The sequence below is a fragment of the Nicotiana attenuata genome, unplaced genomic scaffold (genome assembly GCF_001879085.1).
Source record: "Nicotiana attenuata strain UT unplaced genomic scaffold, NIATTr2, whole genome shotgun sequence".
Taxonomy (NCBI): Eukaryota; Viridiplantae; Streptophyta; class Magnoliopsida; order Solanales; family Solanaceae; genus Nicotiana; species Nicotiana attenuata.
Window position 1 is genome coordinate 17,035 of NW_017675791.1, and position 24,801 is coordinate 41,835.

The 24,801-nt window shown below is 39.3% G+C and overlaps 1 long non-coding RNA gene across 1 annotated transcript; it reads right to left on the bottom strand.

The window, feature by feature from the left end:
- Positions 1-624: 624 nt before the first annotated feature.
- LOC109220443 lies at positions 625-5,294 on the bottom strand. The gene is made up of 3 exons (XR_002067092.1): positions 5,160-5,294; positions 2,234-2,323; positions 625-864 (listed from the first exon to the last, which is right to left on the bottom strand). It is a non-coding gene; the product is annotated as an uncharacterized LOC109220443 (long non-coding RNA).
- Positions 5,295-24,801: the final 19,507 nt, after the last annotated feature.

Below are 24,801 nucleotides of genomic sequence, written 5' to 3' on the forward strand. Positions count from 1 at the left end.
TTTCATGACAATACCGTATGCGGAAGCTTATGAGATCTTAGATGAAATGGCGGATACTTCATTAGCATGGAAAAGTAGAGAAAATGTTTCTCAAGGTGATCCGAACGTGATTCGCCTACATAAAGAATTACATAATCATCACTACAAGAAAGTATAAAATTTACAACAAATTTTTTTGTTGCCATATATTGAATATTGTTGCGAAAAGTACTTTTGGCAACAACAAGAAAGTTGTTGCATGCCGTTACAATAAATGTTGATGGGAAAAGTTTTTGCAACAATAAAAGACGTTGTTGCAAAATGTTGTCTTAACGCAACAAAGAATGTTGTCCCCATTAATTATATTTTGGTTACACAATTGTGGCTTATGAAAATATTTAGCAACAACAATTATTGTTGCGATAAATTATTATTTTTTCCGCAATAATATTGCTTGTGGCAAAAAAAATTGGCGGGAGGGTAGCTAATATTCTGTTATAAAGGCTTTTAGCAACAAATATTATTGTGGCCACAAATCACTTTTTTTCAATAATATTACATTTTTTATTGTACAACTAGCAACAATAAATATGTAGTTGCTACATATACAATTCACATTTTCTATCTTTTAAAACATCACAAATATATATAAATTGATATATGATATATATTTGCAAAAGTCAATACAACTGAAGCACTAAGTATTTACATACCTTCAAAAACTAAGTACCGCTAAAACATATGTTTTTACTTACAAAAAAGAATAAGAACATTTCCAGAGTCATAATTTCTTTTCTAATAACAACCCTAAAAGCAAATTTTCTTCCAGTAACTTGTGCATTGATGAACCATATTACCACCTATGTTGGTTTAATCATGCTCATCCTACCAAAAAAAAATTATAATTATATTTTTTTTATAAATAAAGACTATAAAGTACACAAGTACATACCAAAAGAGAAAATTTGGGCATCAAAAGAGAGAATATAGCCGTGACTAGATTACATTGGAGCAAAATTAAGCATGATGGAAAACTTTAAGATAAAAGAAAAAGATGACTTAAATTTTAAGATAAAAAAAGACTTGTGAGATCACTAAACTCCTTTTGGCCATAAGAGTTCATATACAACAATTTCTTATGGTATTGATGCTGCCAAAAGGTGTAATAATAATAGTAAACAGGAACTCATCAAAAAAATGATAGTGAACAATCTCAAAAAAATTACAACTGAGAACTATAAAGCCAAAGAACAAGAACATCACCTTTCAAAGGTCCAAAATCAAGCAACTTTTCTTTTTCTACTAAGTTTAATGGAAATAACAATTAAAGAAGATAATGATTAATGACATTTAGACATTTATAAATACAGTTGCACGTAGATATTTATAATAATATTAAAGGAAATAATTTGTGCAATTTATGGTACTATATTTTAGTTAGCTTTGTATCTTTTATATCAGTATCGGTTGCTTCTATGCATGTTCTATTAAACTGGCACTGATGTAAGGGAAAGTAAGAATGTTACAAGAAGATGACAAAATGTGGATAGTTCTTGGAGAAACAGGATTCGGGCCACCCCTTTGACTCGAACCTATTTGATTAGACACGCTCCAGAGGTAATATTACAAGACTCTCCACATAACTAAGCACATCATTTATACAGTTAAAACCAATGTGGATGAGATGAATGTATGGTCGAAATACTTAAACCCAACTCATTTCCTATTCCCTTATCAATTCTTCTTAGCATAATTAGTTCAAAATCATAAATTTAATCCTTCTTTTTGCACTTTGGAACCAATTGCTGCACCTAGTAGTCTAATCCTGTGGCCTACTAGCTTCTGGGGCATTCATCATTACCAACATTTGTTTTCTTTCTTGTTTTAGATAACATATTGGTGGCATGTTAGCTTCAGGGGCACTCATCAATACCAGTAATTTTATTTACTTTCTTGATTTAGAAAATTAAACAATTATGCAAGTTGAAAGAAACAATAAGCAAGGGGGATTTATGACAACCAAGTTCGCGTTGTCTTGTAGTGAAACTGCCCAGAATAAGTTTGATACAAAGCCAAAGGTGACTTTCACAAAGCCAACAACTAATTTATTTGTGAGACCTGAAGGCAAAATTCATGATACGAATGGTGGTGGCGGCGCCAACAACATATTAGATAGGAATATAATGCAAACATGACAGTGAACATTATCAACCAAGGAATTTATTTTTATGAGAGTTAGACGAAGTTTTCTTACCGTGATGTCATCCATAAGTCTTGAGCAACTTGCCTCATCTGAACCACTTAAATTAGAAATAATATTGAGAAATGCAGCGGAAACTCCATTCTGTTAAACATAGTAAAACTACATAACTAAATTGGTGTATAAATCAGTGGAAAGTAATGATATAGGAACGAGGAAGAAACAGAGAATGCGACAAGAGTAATTTATAGATTCGGTTGTTTTAATATCTTCTTTTCCGTAATCGAAGTGGTTAGTTTTCTCGGTCTCTTTGATTAATTTTGCATTTACTACTGGTGAATCTCAACTAAGAGCTGGTTTTTTGGCCACTCCGGTTTAATTTTGCAGCTGTATTAACTTACTTCCTGGCATACATAAGCCACTCAGCTCGGCCAGCTGCAATAGGATATATCAAGAATAACTGCACCATAGCTTCCCATAACTAATTTATTCTATAAAAAGTGCTTTTCTTCCAGCAGTCCATTCCCTAATCAAACTGTTTTTTTTGTTACTTGTCACAGAAAAGGCAAACAATAATGTTATCAGATTTTTAAAAGTTGATTATATTCAATCAAAGACAATGTAAGGCTTTGTCTATCTTGATCTGCTTGAACTTAAGCAACCAAGAGCTGGTTTTCTTGCCACTCAGATTTTATTTTTGCAGGTGTAATAACTTTTTGCCTGGCAATACATAAGCCATTCAGCTCGGCCAATCTTGTTAAGAAATATAGTACCTTTTTTATTTCTTGAGTCCCCTTTACAGAGAAGTGTACTTGTCGTTCTTTTTGCGCTTTCTCATTCAAATAGACTGTCTTAATCACTTCAAGGCCGCAGTTTTTTGACTCCAAGCTCTTGGAGAGATGCTAAAGTTGTTGTTTTGAGCAGTCTACTCTTAGTTTGCGAAAAACCGAATTTGTTTAGCCTAAGCCCAAAACCAAATAAAACCTGGCTCTTTGTTGTAATTTGATCTACTCTTTACAGGGAAGGGATAAAGATTGCATTCTGCTATCCTTTGTAAGGTCAAGTGAAAATCCACAAAACTACATTTCTTTATTTTTTGGAGGCTGGCACAGGATTAGTGTGGCCCATACACGTGCAAAGTTTAGATACTGTTCCTCTGAGTAATTTGACTGAAATTTTCTCTTTTTGAAACTTAGTGAAGTTCCTCAGATTATATGGAATAATGTACTTCTCTTTTGATTGAACAGAAGAAGTTGATAATGTTAGGTTCATGCATTACACTGTCAAACGTGCCTCTACTAAAACTTCTCATAGAAAAGGTGGAAGAGCAAGGTGGCACTTTGAGCATCTCCAAGAAGGATATTGCTCATAAGCCAGAATTGAAGAGATGCTCCAACCTGAGATGATGGTGAACATGGTAAGATGTTGTGCCCCCGGGCCCTCCCTCCCCCCCTCCCCCCCCTGAGCAGATCAGATTACAAAATATGGAGGCTGCAGCCTAAGCCCAAGGCCATTTGAAGAAAATTTGTAGAGATCTGTTGTTGGACTTGGAGTTTTTGGTTACCCTTTTTGGCTATTCTCTCAACAAGTAATCTATTTTTCGTTGTTTCGTAATATTTTTGTCATGGCTTGAAATCAAAAAATCGAACCGATTAAACCGAACCGAACATGAATAAACTGAAACGAACCGAAGTTATTATGATTTCGTTTTGGTTATAAAAATCACAAACCAAAAACCGAATAAACCGAATCGAACTTCTTCAAAACCGAACCGAACCGAACCGACCGATACCCACCCCTGGGAGCTCTAACGTGATTCGATTCAGCTATGGTTGGACATTTTTTTTCTTTCACACTTTCTCACGTAAACAGAGTTCTAGTTTTCTAAGATTTTTCTTTTCTTAAAAAATAAATAATGCAAATACATTGTAAAACAGGGCATTTTTTTCCAAAGTTGGAAATCATCTACAATTACAAATCACCCCGTATTACAATCAGATACTAGTAATATTCCATGGTTCTGATGATTAATCCAAAATTTACTTTATGTTGGCCTCAATGAATAGCAATACACATGAATAAATTAAATATTCAAGAACCAAAAATTGGACAGGGGAGATAAAGAAAACTTTTCATGAACCAAACATATCAAACACCCAACTAGATACGTCTCTGGTTCAAAATACACCAGTATGATATTTTTAGAGAAGGAAGCAAATATGAGATTGCAAATTCTCATTTCTTTTAAATTATATCTAATGTGTATAAACCAAAAGGAGGAAGAGGAGCTACATATTGGATTCATAAATATAAAGTTAGCTGAGGCTCAAATAATTGTGGATGCAACACAAGCAATTTACTTAAAACACGGAACAGAAGAGGATTTAGGTCAATATCAACCCCTAAGTTTTGATATACTTTATTGAAAAAATTATGAGATCATAGACTAGTAATTTAGGATATTATTCTGTGATTGACTTGATTTTGCACATGAAGAAACGTGAATGACTTTCTTTTTAGGGCTGCCGTATAATTGATCAAACCATAAGGAATTAAAGGGAAAAAATCATAAATCCTATTCTGGAATATCACAATTTAAGATTCTCATACCCGGCTGGATATTTTCACCAGCCCCCAACATATATTCCCATTAAGATTCGTAGCAAAGTAACAGTAGTTCACAAACTTGGATCAGTTATAGCTATAGCTAGGTAGTATACTTGTTATTTTTCTGCTTGAATATTGGGAGGATTTTGCTGACTAAAAAGAGCCTATTGACAGGACAATGTTATTCTCATTAATCGACGAAGATGAAGAAAACGAAGAAGGAATCTGAAAGGAGAAAGCTAATTAGAAAGAGAACATCAAAAGATTCCCATACCCAACTAAGTACTTCAATAATAAAAAGCAATCAGAAACAGTATTTCCATAATTTGGTGAAGCCGTAATCGGGTGAAGCAATTGAAGATAGAGTACTTACCGGTTCTTCTCCGATCCAATACGATGCAATAAGGAGGACGCTGATAAGAAAAACCCTAGCCACAATGGTTACTAAATAGTGCGCTAAAAATTTGGGAAAAGTTATTAAAAAGAGAAAAAGTTTGGCGCGTTTGATTTTGACGAAAAATTAGAAAGTTTTAGGCCACAACCACGCATCTTATTGGCAAAATAATATGTATGCCAACAAAAAGAATTTATTGTTGCTAGTTCTATTTCTATTTTAAATTTATTTATGTTAAAAATTCTCCATTTATTAAAATTCAGCAACAATACCATAGTTTTTTCTAGAACCTAGTGGCCATTTTTTATAATTTAAAATTTATTATCGAAACCATAGAATATGGAAACAACATTAACACATTTGCCAACAAAAAAATTTTGTTGCCAAAAAGTCTATGCTATAGCAACAAATTTATGGAGTTGTTCCCATTTATCCATTTTAGCCAACAATATTTCAATTGTGGCTAAAACGTTGTTGCAAATTCCATACTTTCGTGTAGTGCATGGGCAAGCCATTTCCGAGTTGACCACCACAATGAATCAATTAACCAAAGCTCAACTTTACCAAGTGCAAAATTCCAAGCAAGTCAATGCCATGGAGGGAGTTAATATGATGGGGAACAAAATAAGGCAAAAGGGTCCACAAGTGCAAAACCGTGTGGAGAATTATGTATAAGAAGATAGTGGATTTGATCAAGATGAATTTTACAATGAACAAGAGGAGGAAGTGCAATACGTGAACAACTTTAAAAGGTAAAGAATCAACTCTCAAGGCCCGAATCAACAACAATGGCGATTTCAAAGTAATCAAGGTAATTGGAATTCTAACAACCAAGGTATTTGAAATGGTGGTAACAACCAAGGGAATTGGAATGGTGGAAATAACCAAGGCAATTAGAGTGGTAACAACCAAGGATATTGGGGAGGCAACAACCAAGGGGGATGGGACAATAATCAAGGCAATCAGTGGTCGGGCTTTCAAAGGCCCCCGATGTATCAACAACCGAGCAACCCGCCTCCTTATCCTTCCCATGGTCCAAGTTCTTCCAACAATGAGATAAGACGAACTGAGAATATGTTCAAACAAATTATGGAGAAGAATGCCAACTCAGATGCCCAACTAGCTTCACACAATACATCTATCCAAAACTTGGAAGTCCAAATGGGGCAAATCTCTCAAACCATCAACACTCGTCCTAAGGTAGCACTACCAAGTGACACGGTGGTGAACCCAAAGGGTGAGAATAACACAGGACATGCCATGGCCATTACTACAAGGAGTGGAAAAGGTGGGGATGCACCCACCTCAAGTCAAAGGAAACTTGTGGATGATGAGAAAGTGATACAAGAAGATGAGCCCCCAGACAATGTGGTGCAAGCAAATGATGATGTGCGGATTGATATTGATGAAAATGTGGAGGAAACTCAAGAGGAAATGAATCCGTCAAGGGATCACATTGTTGACATATCGGAACCGGTAGTGCAAAAGGCTAGGGCACCAATGCCTAGGCTTCCTCCTTCATATCCTCAAAGGCTTTCCAAGCAAAATGGCGAGAATCAAATCAAAAAGTTCATTAACATGATGAAAAGTCTATCCATCAATGTGCCATTTGTTGAAACCTTGGAGCAAATGTGCGGTTATGCGAAGTTTATGAAGGATTTAGTGACAAAGAAGCGGTCGATGAATTTTAAAACTATAAAAATGACTCATCAAGCGAGTGCAATTGTGCATTCAATGGCTCCCAAGTTGGAGGATCCCGGCGCTTTCACGATTCCTTGCACAATTGGAAGTGCCGAGTTTGCAAAAATTCTTTGTGATCTTGGGGCGAGTATCAATTTGATTCCCTATTCGATTTCCAAGAATTTGGGAATTGAGCAAGAAAGACCCACATCTATGAGAGTACAAACGGCCGATCGTACCATGAAGAGACCATTGGGAATGATTGAAGATGTATTGGTTTGTGTTGATAAATTCATTCTTCCGGCGGATTTTGTCATTCTTGATTGTGAAGTTGATTATGAGGTGCCGATTATTCTTGGTAGACCTTTTCTTGCTACGGGGAAGGCTCTAGTTGATGTTGAAGCTGCAGAACTTACCTTCTGGGTTGGTGATGAAAAGTGGTTTTCCGTGTGCGTAAGTCCATGCGGCAACCCAATAGCAAAGAGGTGTGTTCTTTCGTGGACTTGGTGACTGACGTGATTGTAGATGAAACAAGTGTTGTGATGAATGTTGATGATACAATGAAGGTTTTCTTGCTCAACTTTGATGATGACGAGATGGATGGCTTCATGGAATGTGTGAACTCGCTGCAAGGACTGAGGGCGTACACTTATGAGCCCCGCAAATTGTCCTTGGATCTTGAAAATAGGACAACTCCTCCAACAAAGCCCTCAATCGAGGAGCCTCCTATCTTGGAGATAAAGCTATTGCCTCCACATCTTCGGTATGAATTTTTTGGCCTTTCTTCTACTTTATCGGTTATTCTTTCCTCTTGTTTGACTGACGTGCGGGTAGATTCTACATTGGCGGTGCTATAAGAGAGAAATAAGGCTATTGGATGGACATTGACGGATATTCGGGGAATAAGCCCTGTATTTTGTATGCACAAGATTAACTTGGAGGAAGGTGCCAAACCATCTATTGAACATCAAAGGAGACTTAATGAAGCCATGCAAGAGGTTGTCAAAAAGGAGATCATCAAGTGGCTAGATGTCGGGGTTGTCTACCCAATTTCCGATAGTTCGTGGACTTCTCCAGTCCAATGTGTCCCAAAGAAAGGGGGCATGATGGTGGTTACCAATGACAAGAATGAGTTTATTCCTACAAGAAAGTGACCGGGTGGAGAGTATGTATGGACTATCGTAAGCTCAACAAAGTCACAAGGAAGGATCATTTCCCACTTCCCTTCCTAGATCAAATGCTTGATAGATTGGCCGGTCGTGCTTTCTATTATTTCATTGATGGGTATTCCGGCTACAATCAAATTCTTATTGCTCCAGAGGATGAAGAGAAGACTACTTTTACATGTCCTTATGGTACTTTTGCCCTCAAGCGGATTCCATTTGGGTTGTGCAATGCACCAGCTACTTTTCAACGGTGTATGATGGCGATCTTCACGGACATGGTGGAGGATTACCTTGAGTCTTCATGGATGACTTCTCGGTGGTCGGGAATTCTTTTGATGATTTTCTAGCAAACTTGGATAAAGTGTTGGCAAGATATGAAGAAACAAACTTGGTGCTAAAATGGGAGAAATGTCATTTCATGGTCGAGGAAGGCATTGTCCTTGGCCACAAGATTTCAAAGAATGGCATTGAAGTAGACAAGGCAAAGATTGAGGTGATTTCCAAACTTCCATCTCCAACTTCAGTGAAAGGCGTACGGAGTTTCTTAGGCCACGCGGGATTTTACCCGCGGTTCATCAAGGACTTCCCTAAAGTGGTGAACCAGTTGTGCAAGCTTTTGGAGAAAGATGCTAAGTTCCACTTCAATGATAATTGCATGAAAGTCTTAGAATTTCTAAAGTTCAAGTTGACTACTACTCCCATAATCACCGCTCCAAATTGGAGTGTCTCTTTTGAGATCATGTGTGATGCAAGTGATGTAGCGGTAGGGGCTATTTTGGGGCAACGCATCAACAAGATTTTTCATCCAGTCTACTATGCTAGTAAGACCATGAATAGTGCCCAAGTAAACTACACCGTTACGGAGAAAGATCTCATTTCCATTGTCTTTGCTATGGAGAAGTTCCGCCCGTACTTGATGGGTGCAAAAGTCATTGTCCACACAGATCATGCGGAACTTCGCTATCTTATGAGCAAGAAATATTCTAAAGGCCGATTGATGAGATAGGTTCTTTTGTTGCAAGAGTTTGATAAAGACATCCAAGATCGAAAAGGAAGTGAAAACCAAGCGGCGGACCACTTGTCTCGTTTGGAGGAGGAGGGGAGGACGCATGATGGCCTTGAAATCAATGACTCCTTCCCCGATGAGAAACTCTTGGCTATTTCAATGAAAGAGGTGCCATGGTTCGCGGATCTAGCAAATTTTCTTGTAAGTGATATCATCCCGAATGAGTTCTCTTCAAACCAAAGGAAGAAGCTCAAACGGGATTGTCAAGACTATTATTGGGATGAACCTTTCCAAATTTGTACAGATGGGGTGATTAGAAGATGTGTACCAGAGGAGGAACAAGTTGAAATTCTTGGGGCTTGTCATTCTTCACCATATGGTGGTCACCATGGTGGGGTAAGAACGACGACCAAAGTGCTAAGTTACGGTTTCTATTGGCCCACTCTTTACAAGGATGCAACTGATCTAGTCAAGCGTTGTAATGAATGTCAAAGGGCTGGTGGAGTTTCAAAGAAAAATGAAATGCCTCTCATCACCATTTTGGAGATTGATATTTTCGATGTGTGGGGTATTGACTTCATGGGTCCTTTTGTGAGTTCTTGTGGAAACACTTACATCTTGGTCGTGGTTGATTATGTGTCCAAATGTGTTGAGGCCGTTGCTTTACCCAACAATGAAGAGAAGTGTGGTGGAATTTTTGAAGAAGAATATTTTCACAAGATTTGGTACTCCAAGGGCTATCATAAGTGATGGGGAATCGCATTTTTGCAGCAAAGCTTTCGACACCTTACTCACCAAGTATGGTGTCGCTCATAATGTCACGACTCCCTATCATCCACAAGCAAGCGGTTAAGTGGAAGTCTCCAACCAGGAGACAAAGAGTATTTTGTCCAAAATAGTGAATGTTAATCGGAAGGATTGCTACAAGAAACTTGATAATGATTAATGGGCTTATAGGACGGCTTACAAAACACCTATCGGAATGTCCCCATACCGGTTGGTGTTCGGAAAAGCTTGTCATCTTCCGGTGGAACTTGAGCACAAAGCTATGTGGGCTTTAAAAAAGCTCAGTCTTGAGTGGGATGTCACAGCCAACTTAAGGGTGGCACATTCGAACGAGTTGGATGAATTCTGGTACCATGCATACACAAGTTCTTCCTTATACAAAGAGAAGATGAAATGTCTTCATGACAAGTACATATGGAACAATGATTTTAAAAAGGGTGATCTTGTGTTGTTAAATTCACGGTTGCGGATGTTCCCCGAAAAGTTGAAGTCAAAATAGAGTGGCCCGTTCGAGGTTGCGGGTGTGACACCCTTTGGTGCATTGGACTTGAAGAATAAAAATGACGAAGTGTTTAGAGTCAATGGTCACCGGGTGAAGCATTATCTGGGAAGAGTTGGTGATGGCCACATCGTGGCGGTAATTCATTTCAAGTGATGGTAATTTGCGTCGTTCCGCGATGTTAAATCAGGCGCTTCTTGTGAGGCAACCCATGTTTCTTTTTTTTTCATTTTCTTCTTCTTTAGAAAGGTCTTATTTTGTGCTAACTGGTTATAAAGTGTGTTGCAGGAATGAGTGTGTTTACAGTGGACTGTGCTCAGAAAAATTGGTTAAGTATGGAAAAAGTGCGGACCGCACATGTATTGTGCGGACCGCACAATTTTGAACACCAAAGCAGAAAGGGATATGCGACCGCACAACTTGAGATGAAAAATTGCACCATCTTTGAAGTTTGCTTGTCAGAGAAATGGCCAATGTTCGGCCGCACAAGGAAATCTACGGTCCGCACCAGAATTTGCGGTCGCACAAGGAATTTTGCGGACCGCAGATCAACAAAGGGCAATTGCACAACAGGTACCAGAGTGTGGACTGCCGAAGGAATTCTGCAGTCGCACTCGTCTTTTGAGCCCTTAGCAAATCTCGTTAAGTATAAATAGTAGACCTCATTCTACTGTTGAAACTTTACAAATTCTGAGAAATTAGCACAAAGGCAAAAATATTGCACACAACTGAATCACTCATCTGCCACTTAATTTAGCATCCTTGATCCTTCCTTAACACCACTTCATCATTGGTATGTTCAGATCATCTCTAGAATTTTTCAATTTTCTTAATTTAGCTCATAATTTGTTAGTTACTTTTAGACCATTTGTCAAATTCATATCCATGTGGTTTGTAGATTGTGTTGGGTAAACTCTTAGTTGCTATTAGGGGGAATGGGTATCTGCTTATCATGTTTAATTGTTGCTAGCATGTCCAATTTGTGCGTTAAAACAGAAACCCTAAGTACTCTGCCCGATTTAATTTTGAATTATGCGGCCGCACAAGGAATTGTGCAGTCCGCAGATATGTAAGTTAGGACATTGGTTTAGCAAAGTTGTGAGGACCGCACTTGAAATTGTGCGGTCCGCCGAAATTCAATCGTGGCCGCAGAAAAGTGTGTGCGACTGTAGATGAAGGCTTTCTTTGTTTTCAGAGAGTTACCATTTTTAAGGTACCCACTGTGCGTCCGCACAAAAAAATGTGCGGTCACACTCCAAATTGTGCGGACTGTAGTTTCATCACTGCGACCGCACTTTCAAATTGTGCGGTCCGCACAACCCCACCTGCGGCCGCGCTCAAAAATGTATGGACCGCACTTCCCTACCCTGAAAAATAATTTTGCTCTGCAACTGTCTACTATTTTGCACTTGAACTAGAACTGACTCCTGTTGCTGTTTATTGCAGAAAATGGTTAGGTCACGTGATCATGGTGACACACCAAAGGGAAAGGGTGAACCCTTCGAGGCCGAGACAAGAGTACCCTACCACTCGTCGTGCAAAGAACTATATCCAAAAAGGTAACTACCGGACGAGGTAGAGTTGCAGAGCCCGCTGAATCAAGTTCATATGTCCCGTCTATGGGAAGCATCGGAGGGTGACTCTATACAAGAGCAGCCTGCTGTGCAATCACAGCCACAACATCTTCAGGGGAGATATCAGCTCCAAGACGAGCCTTCCACCTTAGAGAGCACTTCCGAGGGGTTGGAAGGTGACAGTCAGGATTCAGGACCCTCATCTACACATGCCCCCGACGCACCAGCCACTACAGTGATGGCCGAGAGGGTGATACCAGAGTTGAGGGACTTGAGAGGTTCGTGAGCCTAACTGCATTCAATAGATTCCAAGAGTGGTGTCCATCGAGATCGCTCACTTTTGAGCGTTAGTTCTTATTGAAGGATCTTGACAAATATAACCCAGCGGTGTCAAGACAATTCCCGGAGTGGAAGGGGTGGACATGGTTCACTCAAAGTGTGGTGGATGCAAAAGAGCACTTAGTCCGGGAATTTTACGCCAATGTGGCGCATATAAAGAAGAGGACTAAAGTGACAAAAGTGAGGAATTTGAAAGTGCGGTTCGATCAGAGCACCCTGAATGCATATTTAGGGTTTGAGGATGTGGAGCATGTGTAATACCTGGAGAAGTTCGCACTGGATGATGCAGCTCGCCCATGGCTAGCTGAGATTCTAGCAGCTCCGGAACCACCACCACCATGGATCACAGCAGGGGTTGCTATTCATCAGAACACCCTCAATTGTGAGGCTAAAGGATCGTAGACATTTGTGTGTAGCAGACTAGACCCATTCCAAAATGAAACCAATCTCCCAATCCCGAGGGCAGTGCTAATCGCTTCTATCATGGCCGGGTACCCAATCAATGTGGGTGTCGTGATGTCAGCCAACATGTCTCTGGTTAGTAAGAAAGGTGACAGCTCTTACTCGTATCCCAACACTATCACGGATTACCTTACGGATGCGGGAGTGAAGTCGAAGAGTTTTGATACAAAAGTTCGGGCAAAGAAGCCCTTCACTTGGTATTCTCTGAAGGACCCAAGGAACCCGAAGAATAAGGGTCAGCCGACTACTACCGTAGGCTAGTCTGATGAGCCTTCGGTGGTAGCTGCAGATTCAGCTGACATGCCTTCCACTGCAGCAGGGCCTTCTACTAGTACAGCTGCCATACCTCCACCTCTATCTTTAGGGCCATCAGAAGCAGTTCCCTCCACCTCGACTTTGAGGTCAGTACCTATGCCTGCTCAACCATTATCTACGGGCAAGTCTCCCAGACCCTGGCGAGCCTCAACAACTGGATGCAGACAGCTACTGCAAAGCTGTCTGACTTATCCGGTGTTGTTGCAGCACAGACATCTACCCCGGCACCCCAGATTCCTCCGACAATGGAGGACACATTGAGAAGATTTTGGAGAACCAGAAGACCATCATGGACACTTTGGTGGCACATTGAGGAGTGATTGAGGAGCTTGGGAAGCAGGTGAAGAAGATGAGGAAATCCAAGGCTTCGAAGAAATCGGTTGACAAGTTGCGGAAAGAGGTGACTAGGATGGCAGCAGTTGGTAACCTTCCATTTGATCTGTTGATGGAGACAGCTCTAGCAGCACCATCAGCTTTAGTGGCACCAAATGGCCAGTCTGAGGAGCCAGACCTGGCTTCTGACACTGCTGAGGCGGTGCGATAGATGTTCGACAACTCAGCTACTCCCAGAGCCGAGGATGATAAGATCTAGTTGAAGGAGCCTGAGGGTGGTGACGTTGCTACGGACACAAAGATGTCCAAGGCCACATAGGAGTCCTCTTTACTCTTACCCTTCCTTATTTTTATTTTGTTAAGCATTGGGGACAATGCTTATTTTTATTTGGGGGTGGACTTTATTTGATATTTGGATGATTTGACATTCGATTGTAATAACTGATAACATTTTTCTTTTTCTTTTTATTATGTACATATTCTTCTCTCTCTCTCTCTATTGATGTATATATTTTCTCCTTTCCTCCCTCATTTTGTATATTCATTTTTGCTTTGTAGCTTCTTTATTTTGTTTTTTTAGTAGTCAATGTCTAATTTAATAGCTTCTTCTTTAATCTAGTAGTTTATTTTTATGTTTAAGTGGACAATAAGCCTTTGATTTTCTTAATACTACGGTTCTTTTTAGGTAGTTTTTGTGTGAACGGGTGACTCTTCCCAACGATAGATGGCGTGACAACCTTCTTAAGGGATTGAGTCCGTTTTTGGTGTTTAAGTAAGAATAGTAGTAATAATGAATAAAAGACCTAATTGAGTCAAGCTTAAAGAGTTAAGCATGCTTCACTCGGTACCAACACACTTAACTACGTGCTTATGATTAAAAATAAGTTCTTGGAAAGAAATAGCTCTAGTTAATGATGTTCTGGCTCTTGTGTTGACTTAGGCAATCATCGAGTGGTTTAGTCGAATCATTAGTGATTTTCAATCTTGAATATGGTTGTTGTGGGCCCTTGACTCTATCCTCTTTAACAATTCAGCTGTGTGAGAGGTGCGATGTTTTTGGTGCAAGTCCAAGTACCTGTGCTAATGGTCTAGAACTTGCCCCTAATGTGTTTCTAGGCGACATTTTAAGTTCTGCTTGGCTTCAGAAGTGATTGTAGGCTTTCCTTGATCCGCTTGAAATTTTCCATGTCCCACCAATGTTTTTATCCCTAGTCAACCATTTGAGCCTAAAAACTTTCTCATTTGATAACCATGTTACAAGCCTTTACCCATTTGTAGTGACCCTCTCTTGGCACCCGAGCTTTCCTTAACACTTTTGAGAAACAATTGGCTAAAATATAAGTTGGGGGAGAGACGAGGAGTTTGAAAAGGGTATCAAGGCACAAAAAGAGAAAAGAAATGAAGAAAATGAAAGGCAAGAAAAAGAAAGAAAGAACAAAAAGAAAAAAATGCTAAAAGAAAGTGAATAAGTTGAAGAGTTGAAGAGATTCAAAGAAAAGTAAAGATGCAAAGCATGGAGAAAACAAAGAAGGAGAAAATGAATATCATGATCAAGAAAGAGTGATGTCAAGTCTCTCTAGTTCCCCTAAGGAAAAGAACATGCCTCAAAGAGTTGGCAAAACATGAGCTGATAAGAGAAAATGGAGTGCTTAAGAAAAGATGAACCGTTCTATTCCAACATATCCAACCTTGGTCCAAAAGCCTTCATTACATTCCATAAAAGCCCTACGTGATTTCAAGCCGAGTGAACTTACATTGGTGGTGATCTACATGAGGGGCAAGCATATGGCACTTAGAGTCGTACTTGTGACATTCTTTTGAGAGAGATGAGCGAACTTTTCGCAAATATTTTAATTGAGTGCTACATTCTTAAGAGAGATATGCTAACGGAGAGTAGAGAAGGAGGAGTTTGGGATCCACAATGACCTACATGAAAGAGCGAGCTTCCTTGATGAATAAAGTCAACTCTTAATGCTCAAGTGTCACATTAGAACTATTTGTGCTTGAAAGTTCAAATCATTGCCTTGTTGATAATTCATAAGTGTTGTGGGTAATTTGGTCCCAATTGATGTGTGATAAATTAGCTGGAATAGCTCTTAACTTGTGGAGGTGGGAATTACCTTATTTGCTTGAGGACAAGCAAAAGCTTAAGTTTGGGGGAATTGATAAGTGGAGATTTTGAATACTTATTGTGTTCCCGGAAACTGATGAAATATTCTTAATTGCAGTAATATTGGAAAATGAACCACTAAGATAAAATCCAACTCAAGAAGGAGTGATCTGAACTCAAGGACAAAAACAAGCACAGAAGCTCAAAGTGCGGACCGCAGAATATCATCTGCGGCCGCAGTTTGTGAAGAAATTTCCATCAAAGACAAGTGAAAAGTGCGGACCGCACAATGACATATGCGGCCGCAAAAGCTAGTCAAGAGCCAAGGTTTAGAGAGCATGCATATCGAGTTCAAATCAAGTGCAAACCGCAAAATTATTGTGTGGCCGTAGAAGATCAACTACGCAGCCGCAGTTGCATTTGTGCGGTCCGCAGAAGAGCCATGTGCCACCGCACTCAGAAATGTGCGGACCGCAGAAGAAGAGAGATGCGGATGCGGCTCATAATTGTGCAGCCGCAAGATTCAAATCCTGTCAAGCCAAAGCAAAGTGCGGACCGCACATGGAATTCTGCGGCCGCAGAACCTCCGAAAGGGCATTTTTGTCCGAAAGTTCTAGCTGTGTATAAATAGAAGAGTTTCACTTTTTTAGGTTAAGTTGTGATATCAGCAGCAACAATAGACGTTCTTCTTTACCTTCTTTAGTAGTTTTTTCCATTTTGATCTTTTTGAACATAGATTTCATTATTTTAATTATCAATATGGGTTTGATTATCATTTCTTCTTCTATTTCTTCTATTTTAAGCATTAGTATTCTCACTAGGGTTGTTACCCAACGCTAAAGTGTAAACTTAATGGTTGCAAATATTAGTTCATGCCTATTTGACTTGCTCTCTACTTGAGAAAGAGAGACTTAGCCTAGGAAAACTTGGCTAACAAAAAACTAAGGTAAATCAAGAGATTGATAGTCTCAATTAAAGGGTTGAACCTAGAGATAGTAAAACCCGACTTAAGCTTTTATCAACCGTTTGGTTCAATGCCCATTTGGACTTGAGAAAGACGAATTGGGCAAAATCACTCTCTTACCGAGAGGTATTGAGTGGGTACTTGAGAGTTAATAGTTATAATACACCCCGACCAACAAAACAACCTTTAAAGTTTACAACCCGTTAGGCAAACACCTAGGTGAAGCTCATAGCCCTAGCCCTTTCATATCATTTGTAAAACAACAAAAATAATTTCCTAGTGCTAATTCTTAATTGGTAATCTTAGTTTAACTTAGACGTAAAAACAACCCAATTCTGTGGAAGTGCAATTTGAGATTATTCAAGCTCATTCACTAAAGTATATACTCCTAAGTCTCATTCATAGCTCCCTGTGGAAAATCGACCTCGACTCCTTTGTTGGGTATTACTATTGCATCGACCGTTTTATAATCTCAAATAGAGGTGTGACTTGGACGAGATCATGCATTCGCAATTTCTTGGCCTCTTTTTTATCACCTAGGAGTACACCGTCCTGCAAGTATGTAACAATACGATTGCGCCAGTCCCAACTCAGCTTTATGGTTCTTACCTCGATTTGGTCTATCGATGAGTTGAGAAGGTGGACTAGACTTCTGTCTCTAGTTGCAATGTTTTTAGTGGTTGCGGTTAATTTGGCAAGGCTGTCTACCTTAGCGTTCTGTGCTCGGTGGATCTGGTCGAGTCGACATTCATCGAACTCGGGCAGCAGCTTGTAGATTTTGGTCTGGTATTTTTGTAAACCTTTGTTCTTTGATTTAGAAAGTCCCTGTGACTTGGTTGACAACTAGTTGAGAATCACAGCGTAGTCTTAATCGTTTTGCCCAGTATTTGAGTGCTAGCCTTAACCCTGCAATTATGGCCTCATATCCGGCCTCGTTGTTAGTCATATCCAGGCAACTTATGGACTGACGAATCACTGTGCTGATTGGAACTTTGAGTACGAGTCCCACTCCGAACCCTGACGCGTTAGACGCACCATTAGTGTACAGGACCCATAGGTCATGTACTTGGGAAGAAGCGTGGGCGGCTTCTCTTTCAACTTCGGGCATTATTTTTGCGCTGAAGTCGGCAACGAAGTCAGGAAGAACTTGTGACTTTATCGATGTTCGCGGTTGATATGTGATATCGTGCTCGCTTAGTCCGATGGCCCATTTGGCCAACCTGCCCGATAGCTCGGGTTTATGCAAAATACTTCTTAAGGAGAAAGTCGTGATGACTGAGATGAGGTGGCACTAGAAATATGGTCTAAGCTTTCGTGAAGCTACAACTAAGGCCAGGGCAAGTTTTTGATGTGAGGGTATCTCGTCTCGGCGTCAACTAGTGTTTTGCTAATGTAATAGATGAGAGACTGCGTATCTTTATTTTCTCGGACCAGGATTGCGCTCACAACTACTTCGGATACAACAAGGTAGACGAGGAGGCGTTCCCCTGGTTCTAGTTTTGAAAGCAATAATGGCGACAACAAATATGCTTTTAACTCCTTCAGGGCTTGGATGCACTCAGAAGTCCATTAGAGGCCGTTATCCTTCTTGAGTAAGCCAAGGAATCTGTGACACCTATCCGCTGATCGCGAAATGAATCTTGAAAGGGCGACGATACGGCTAGTCAAGAACCTGTTTTTTGGTGGTCAGGTGTTCTGATATCCCTCGATGGCTTTGATTTGATCGGGGTTGACCTCAATCCATCGCTGTGATACCAGGAAACCTAGAAAATTTCCCGAGGCCACATCGAATGCACATTTTCAGGATTTAGTTTCATTCCGTACCATCTGAGTATATCGAAGGTTTCTCTTAGGTGTTCGATGTGATCTTCTTTCCTTTTGGACTTGACCAGCATGTCGTCCATGTAGACTTTCATCGTTTTGCCGAGTTGGTCTTTGAACATCCTCGTTACTAACCTTTGGTAAGTGGCCCATGCGTTTTTCAGCCGGAAGGGCATGACCCTATAGCATTACGTCCCCTGATGGGTGATGAAAGTGGTTTTCTCATGATCCTCTTCTTCCATGAGGATTTGATTATAGCCTGAGTAGGCGTCCAAGAAGCTCAGTAGTTCATGCCCGGCCGTTGCGTCAATGAGTTGGTCGATATGGGGTAACAGATATGAATCCTTGGGGCATGCTTTGTTCAAATCTGTGAAATCTACGCACATCCACCATTTCCCATTTTTCTTTTTCACCATGACCATGTTGGCGACCCCTTGGGGGTATTTCGACTCCCTAACGGAGCAATTTTCTAATAGTATTTCCACCTTTGCGCGTACAAGCATCATTAATTGCGGAATTGAACTTACACCAAACCTGCCTCATGGGGGGTGGAATGGATTGGCGTTGAGCTTGTGCATGGCAATTTTCTTCAAGATACCTGGCATATCTGCATGGCTAAAAGCAAACAAGTTTGCGTTAGTAGTTAAGAATAGACGAAATTTACCTAGTTCCTGAAGTTTGCAGCCGATGTAAGCTTTCTTGCTGTGGTCGTTGCTGTCTAATTGAACGGGGTCGAGGTCTTCTATGGTTGATCCCGCAGCTTCGACCGTATCGGGGTCTCTGATGACATCCTTGCTATCATCACATATCGACCTCGACCCTGTTAATTGTTGTGCCTCTTTTTCTTTGTCCTTCGTTTGTTGAGTGACCGTGCAGTCTAGGGCAATACGGTAGCATTCCTGGGAAGTTTGTTGTTCCCCTCATATGCTGAATATTCCCCATAGAGTTGGGAATTTGATGTCTTGGTATAAGTTGGAAGGGATGGCTCTCATGGTGTGTATCCATGGTTGCCCTATTATGGCGTTGTACGTTGTGTCTTGGTCCATGATGTGGAACGTGGTTTCCAGAGTGACACCACCTGCCAGGACGGGGAGTGTGATTTTGCCAGATGTTCGCTCAACTGCATTGTTAAAACCTGTTAGCTTGATGCAACACGGCACTATCTTATCTTAGAGTTTCATTTATACAAGTGCTCGAGGGTGGATAATGCACGCGCCGCTCCCATCGTCTACCATAATGCGTCTCACATCTGTATCAAAAATTCGTAAAGTGATAACAAGGGCATCATAGTGAGGGAAAACCAAACTGTTGGTATGTGTCTTATTGAAGATGATACTTTCTTCGAGTTCATCATACCGTTCGTGGGTGATTGACCGCTTGAGCATGTGGTTTGTGGTAAGCTTCACATTATTGATGGAAGCATCGTCGCTGCCGCCGATGATCATGTGGACTATGCGGATTGGCAAGGGCAATTTCGGCGGTCCTTGATGTTGTTCACGTCCTCTGGCGAAGTTGGTCCTTCCCCGGTCGCTCAGCAACTCTTTGAGGTGTCCCTGTCATAGTATGATTACGACCTCCTATCTTAGGGTGATGCAATCTACGATTTTGTGCCCTCGCTCTTAGTGAAACTCGCTAAGGGTGTCCGGTTTTCTGGTACTCGGGTTTGACCTCATCTTTTGTGGCCATTTCACCTTTGGTCCGAGCTTTTTCAAGGCGTAGACTATTTCTGTAGGTGACACACAAAAATTGTAAGCAGATAATAAAGAGGGTATACCTCTTTCGTTCCGGTGAGTCCCTATCCTTCATCTGGGTGGGCCCTCTTCGTGGTGGGAGGAGGACACGATGGCAGCTCTGACATATGGTAGATGTCGTTCCCTGTTGGGTCGCGGAGCTGCGAGGTCCCTTTTGATATCATTTCTTCGATCTTTTTTGGATTTGACCTGTACTGAGGTCAATCGATGAGTCAGTCCACTGAGGTCGTCCTCGTCTGCTCGGACCTCAGCACAATATGCATTGTGTATTTCATCCCAAGTAGTTGGGGGGTACTTCATGAGACGATTTAATAACTTTCTTGTCGCCCTTGAACCATTCCTGCTCAGCCTATTCTGAAAGGCTGCGACCGCCATCCCTTCCGATACGTTCGGCAAGGTCATCCTTACTCGGTTGAACCGGGTGAGGAAGTCCCTCAATCCCTCTCTCGGAGACTGTTTAATAGCAAATATGTCATTTACTCTCGCCTCGGCCTTCTTGGCCCCAGCGTGGGATGTTACGAACTTGTCGGCCATCTCTTCGAAAGTTTCAATGGAACACGCAGGCAATTGTGAATACCACATTAACGCTCCCTCTATGAGGGTTTCACCGAATTTTTCAACAAAATGGAAGACACTTGTTCTTTAGCGAGGTCATTACCTTTCACGGTAGTGAGTCACATGATCTTTAGGGTCAGTCATGCCATCATATATCCTGAGGTAAGGCGGCATTTTAAAAGTTTTTGGTATGGTATGGGGGCGACATCATCACTATACGGCTGTTCGACGAACCGGCCAGCATCTCTCTTTGGCAAGAGCTTAGGGGCGTCCGGTATCTTGTCGACCCTTTCCTGATGTTCTCTCATTTGGTCCCAAGTGCTTTGTTCTCATTCTCCATTTCCTCCATCCTTTTCAGAATGGCTGAGAGAGTGTCGTCACATGCACTATTAATGACATTGTGAGTAATACCTGTCGTTGGAGGAGGAGGAAGTTGATTATGCTGCTCATCTGCTGGTTGTATAACGCAAGTCCTTGTGCTTTCTTTAGCCGTGCCCCAAACGGGCTTATGGAATATGCTGGTTAGCATATCAGTTAGCCAAGCCTCAAGGAGCTTTTTTACAGCTGGGGGCGTCCCCTCCGCCACAGATGTGGAGGCTCCCTTACCAAGAAATTTTGTGATGCTGCAGTGAGGAGGAGGTGACTTATATAATAGTGGGTTAAACTTAGTTAATAATAATATCTCTAGATGTGAGTTCCGAAAATGTGAATAACGTTAGACAAATCTAGTGGTGGATTGATAACAACATGCATTTACTATTCCAAAAGGTATGAGCAAATGGAGAAGTAACTAGCAATAAATAACAATAAATTGCATTTAAGTAAAATAGGAGAAGTGGTTCACCCAATAAAGGATGAACAGGATGATTGTCCCTCCAGACAATGATGAGTGTCAGACAAATACTAGAATGATCGAATTATTCTCTGATCTGATGGAAAAGTGTGGAATAATATGTATAAGAATCTTGATGAAAAGGTAGTGTTTGTTTCTTTATGAGAGAGAGAGAGAGAGAATCTTTTGTCAAAAGTATGTTCTTAACAAAATGAATATCACATGCCCCTTTTCATTATCTTTTTTCCTCTTTATATGAGACATATCCCTAACAAATCCTAATAGTACATGTGCAGAGAATATTCATTAGAATATTTCCTCATTATCCTATTCTAAAAACTAGCCGTTACAGCCCTTTCCGCGGTGCTCGACCTCGATCATTATTGATATCCCGACCACGAGTTTCGCCATTTCCTGATCGACCTCGACTAACTCTTTCCTCAATGCTACCTTGCCCTAAATGTTCTGTGGCGGATTTCACCCTATACACAGTCGTCTTCAAGAAAAATTATGAAGAGTAGAGGAAGAAGAAAGAACAAAGTCATAAAAGAGAACATTTTCTCCTCGATTAAATCCCTTTCTGATGAGTTACACTAACTAATCAAGTTAAGCTAATATAACGAAGAAGGTCCAAGATTGAAATATGTCTTTTTTTCTACTTGAAATATATTTTCTTAGATTATCGCATGTAAAATAATATTCACTCTTTTTTTAGCTATAAGTGCTAGTAAGAGGTTACTAATGTCAAAATGGTTTAATTAATGGAGGATAATTCTGTATCACCATATATAATTGGAAGGCTTTTATGTCCATTAACAGTTTTGTGTTTCCTATGAACTAAATGAGATCTAGATGTATGCAAATTGAAAGATTTCCATTTAAAAATCATAAATTGCAAGAAATGAAAATATGATATATTCTAAAAACTTTGATAAATATAGACTATGCAAAGACATTCCAATTTGATTTTGTATGACGTCTCTTGTGGAACAAGTAATGAGGATAAAATTAGCGGTAAATTTAGCACATTCATTCTACTTACTATATAGCTAGTGCCTCTTTTTGTTTAACAAACTTTCTCTAAATAGAGTAACCAATACTATTTTAGTCTTTACTTTTCTAAAGCTAGATCTTTTAATAATGTTTGCTAGTGGATTTTTTTATTGGTCCACACAGTTTGATTAAAAACTTATCAAAGCTAAGCTCCCTCACCTATATATGTTATTACCCTCAATCGATTTCATATGTTTGGTTGGGTGAAGAAAATGACTGGAAAGCCAAGATGGAACATGATAATGATAACACGTACAGCAAAAATCCGAAAAGGAACACTAAGAATGAAAGATCATAAGAACTAGTCCAAGATTTGGTGGTCCACTCCTGAACTTGACTTGGCCAAAAAACTAAAACATAACCTGAAATCCTGCATACATGTGGGATCTTACATTAATTGGTAGTTTTCTCTTTTTGGAATCCAACTTTATGTTAATATTGAAAAGAGAATACAAATTAAATACTACGTTGATATCTTTGAAATATAGGACCTATGTTCCCATTTCACACTTGTTATAGTAATTTTAGTAATTAAACTCTAATAACATAACTGGTAACTGGTAAAATTGTTGTCATGTGACCAGGAGGTCACAGGTTCAAGCCGTGGAAATAGCTTCTTGCAAAAATACAGGATAAGGCTGCGTACAATAGACCCTTGTGGTCCGGCCCTTCCCCGATCTCCGCGCATAACATGAGCTTAGTGCACCGAACTTTTTTTTTTTTAAATAATATATTAGTATGCAACTAAATGGCGAATGCCATGGTCCAATATGGAACTTTACCGTGTAATATTATTTTCTCAAGCGAAAATGAAAAGGAAGAAGAAGAAGAAAAAAGGACAAGAAGCATATCATTTCCTTTACTTTTTTATGGCCTATGATTTGCAAACATATATAATTTCTCTTTTAATTTCTTCTTCTGCAATTAGTCATGATATAATAAAAGGGGAAATTCCTTTTCATCTTAGGCAATTTCACTTCTGGTCTCCAAACAAACCAACCAACAAACAAAGAAATTATAATTGCACTATGGAAGCTTTCTTGTTGTTAGAAGTTAGAACCTCCCTAATTACGAAGTCTACAATTAATCTCATTGTTAGTGCTTAAGTACGGTTTCAAAAAGCAAAAATAGAAAAGAAAGTACTTATGTCTAACTTCTTCTTCCTTCTTTTGTTTTTTGGTGGAAGAAAGGGTTTCAATTCTTCCTTGTTTTAAATAGCTATGAGCCTATGACACTAAGAAAAGATTTGCCATTTTTTAAAACATTTTTATTCTCTTTATGATTTGTTTAAAGTTTTGGAGTCTATTACTCAAATGGTCACTCAACTATCCCAAATTATCTGCTAAAGTCACTTTTCTTTCGTTTGTAACAACAAAGTCACTTAACTATGCCTATAGCACTCGGAAGGTCACTTAACTAGATTTTTCAAATTTTGGATTGCCAAATACCTATTTTACCTTCTAAACTATAAATATTTATCTTCTTTTTATTTATTTTTTTAACTTTTAATACTATAATTTTTTTCCTTTTAACTTATATTATGGACTTACCTATAGAACAAATAAATTTTATTTATAAATTAAAAAAATAAAAGTATTTAAGCATATATAATGCTGGAATACCAAAATAATGAGCATCGTAAAAAATTAATTAAGATAATTTGTTCGTAATTATAATTTTAGTAGTAATAACAAAAGTTCAAAAATTTATTTACACAATTGAGAATGAAAGAAAATAAAGGTTGTAAAATATATATTCCATGCACGTAATTTAAAAATAATTATATATATTCTTGAAAATTATGCTCAAATTATATCATTATTTCGTCATTATATGAGCTGAAAACTAATTTCTTATTTTTTATTTTATAAATAAAATATATTTATTTTATAGGTAAAGTCCACAATGTAGACTAAAAGGAAAAAAAATTATAATTTTTAAAAGTTAAAAAAAATGATAGTTTATAGGGTAAAATAAGTATTTGACAATCAAGAATTTGAAAAATCTAGTTGAGTGACCTTCTGAGTTCTATAGGCATAGTTAAGTAACTTTGTTGTTACAAACAAAAGAAAAATGACTTTAGCAGATAATTTGGGATAGTTGGGTGACTATTTGAGTAATGTACTCAAAGTTTTAAATAAGTGATCTTACTTAGACTTTTTTAATGGTACTTTAGACCTAATGGCAATACCTAATAAAAGTACGTGTAATCATATTGTCTTTTGACATCTGCAGCAGCTTTTGGGTTCATTGATTTAACACCACCAACGAAAAGGAATCATAATGTCATCCATTTGGCATACTTAATTTATGCATAATCTACAAATTCATGCCCCTCTTTCTACACTTTACACTCCCCTATCCCCCCCCCCCCC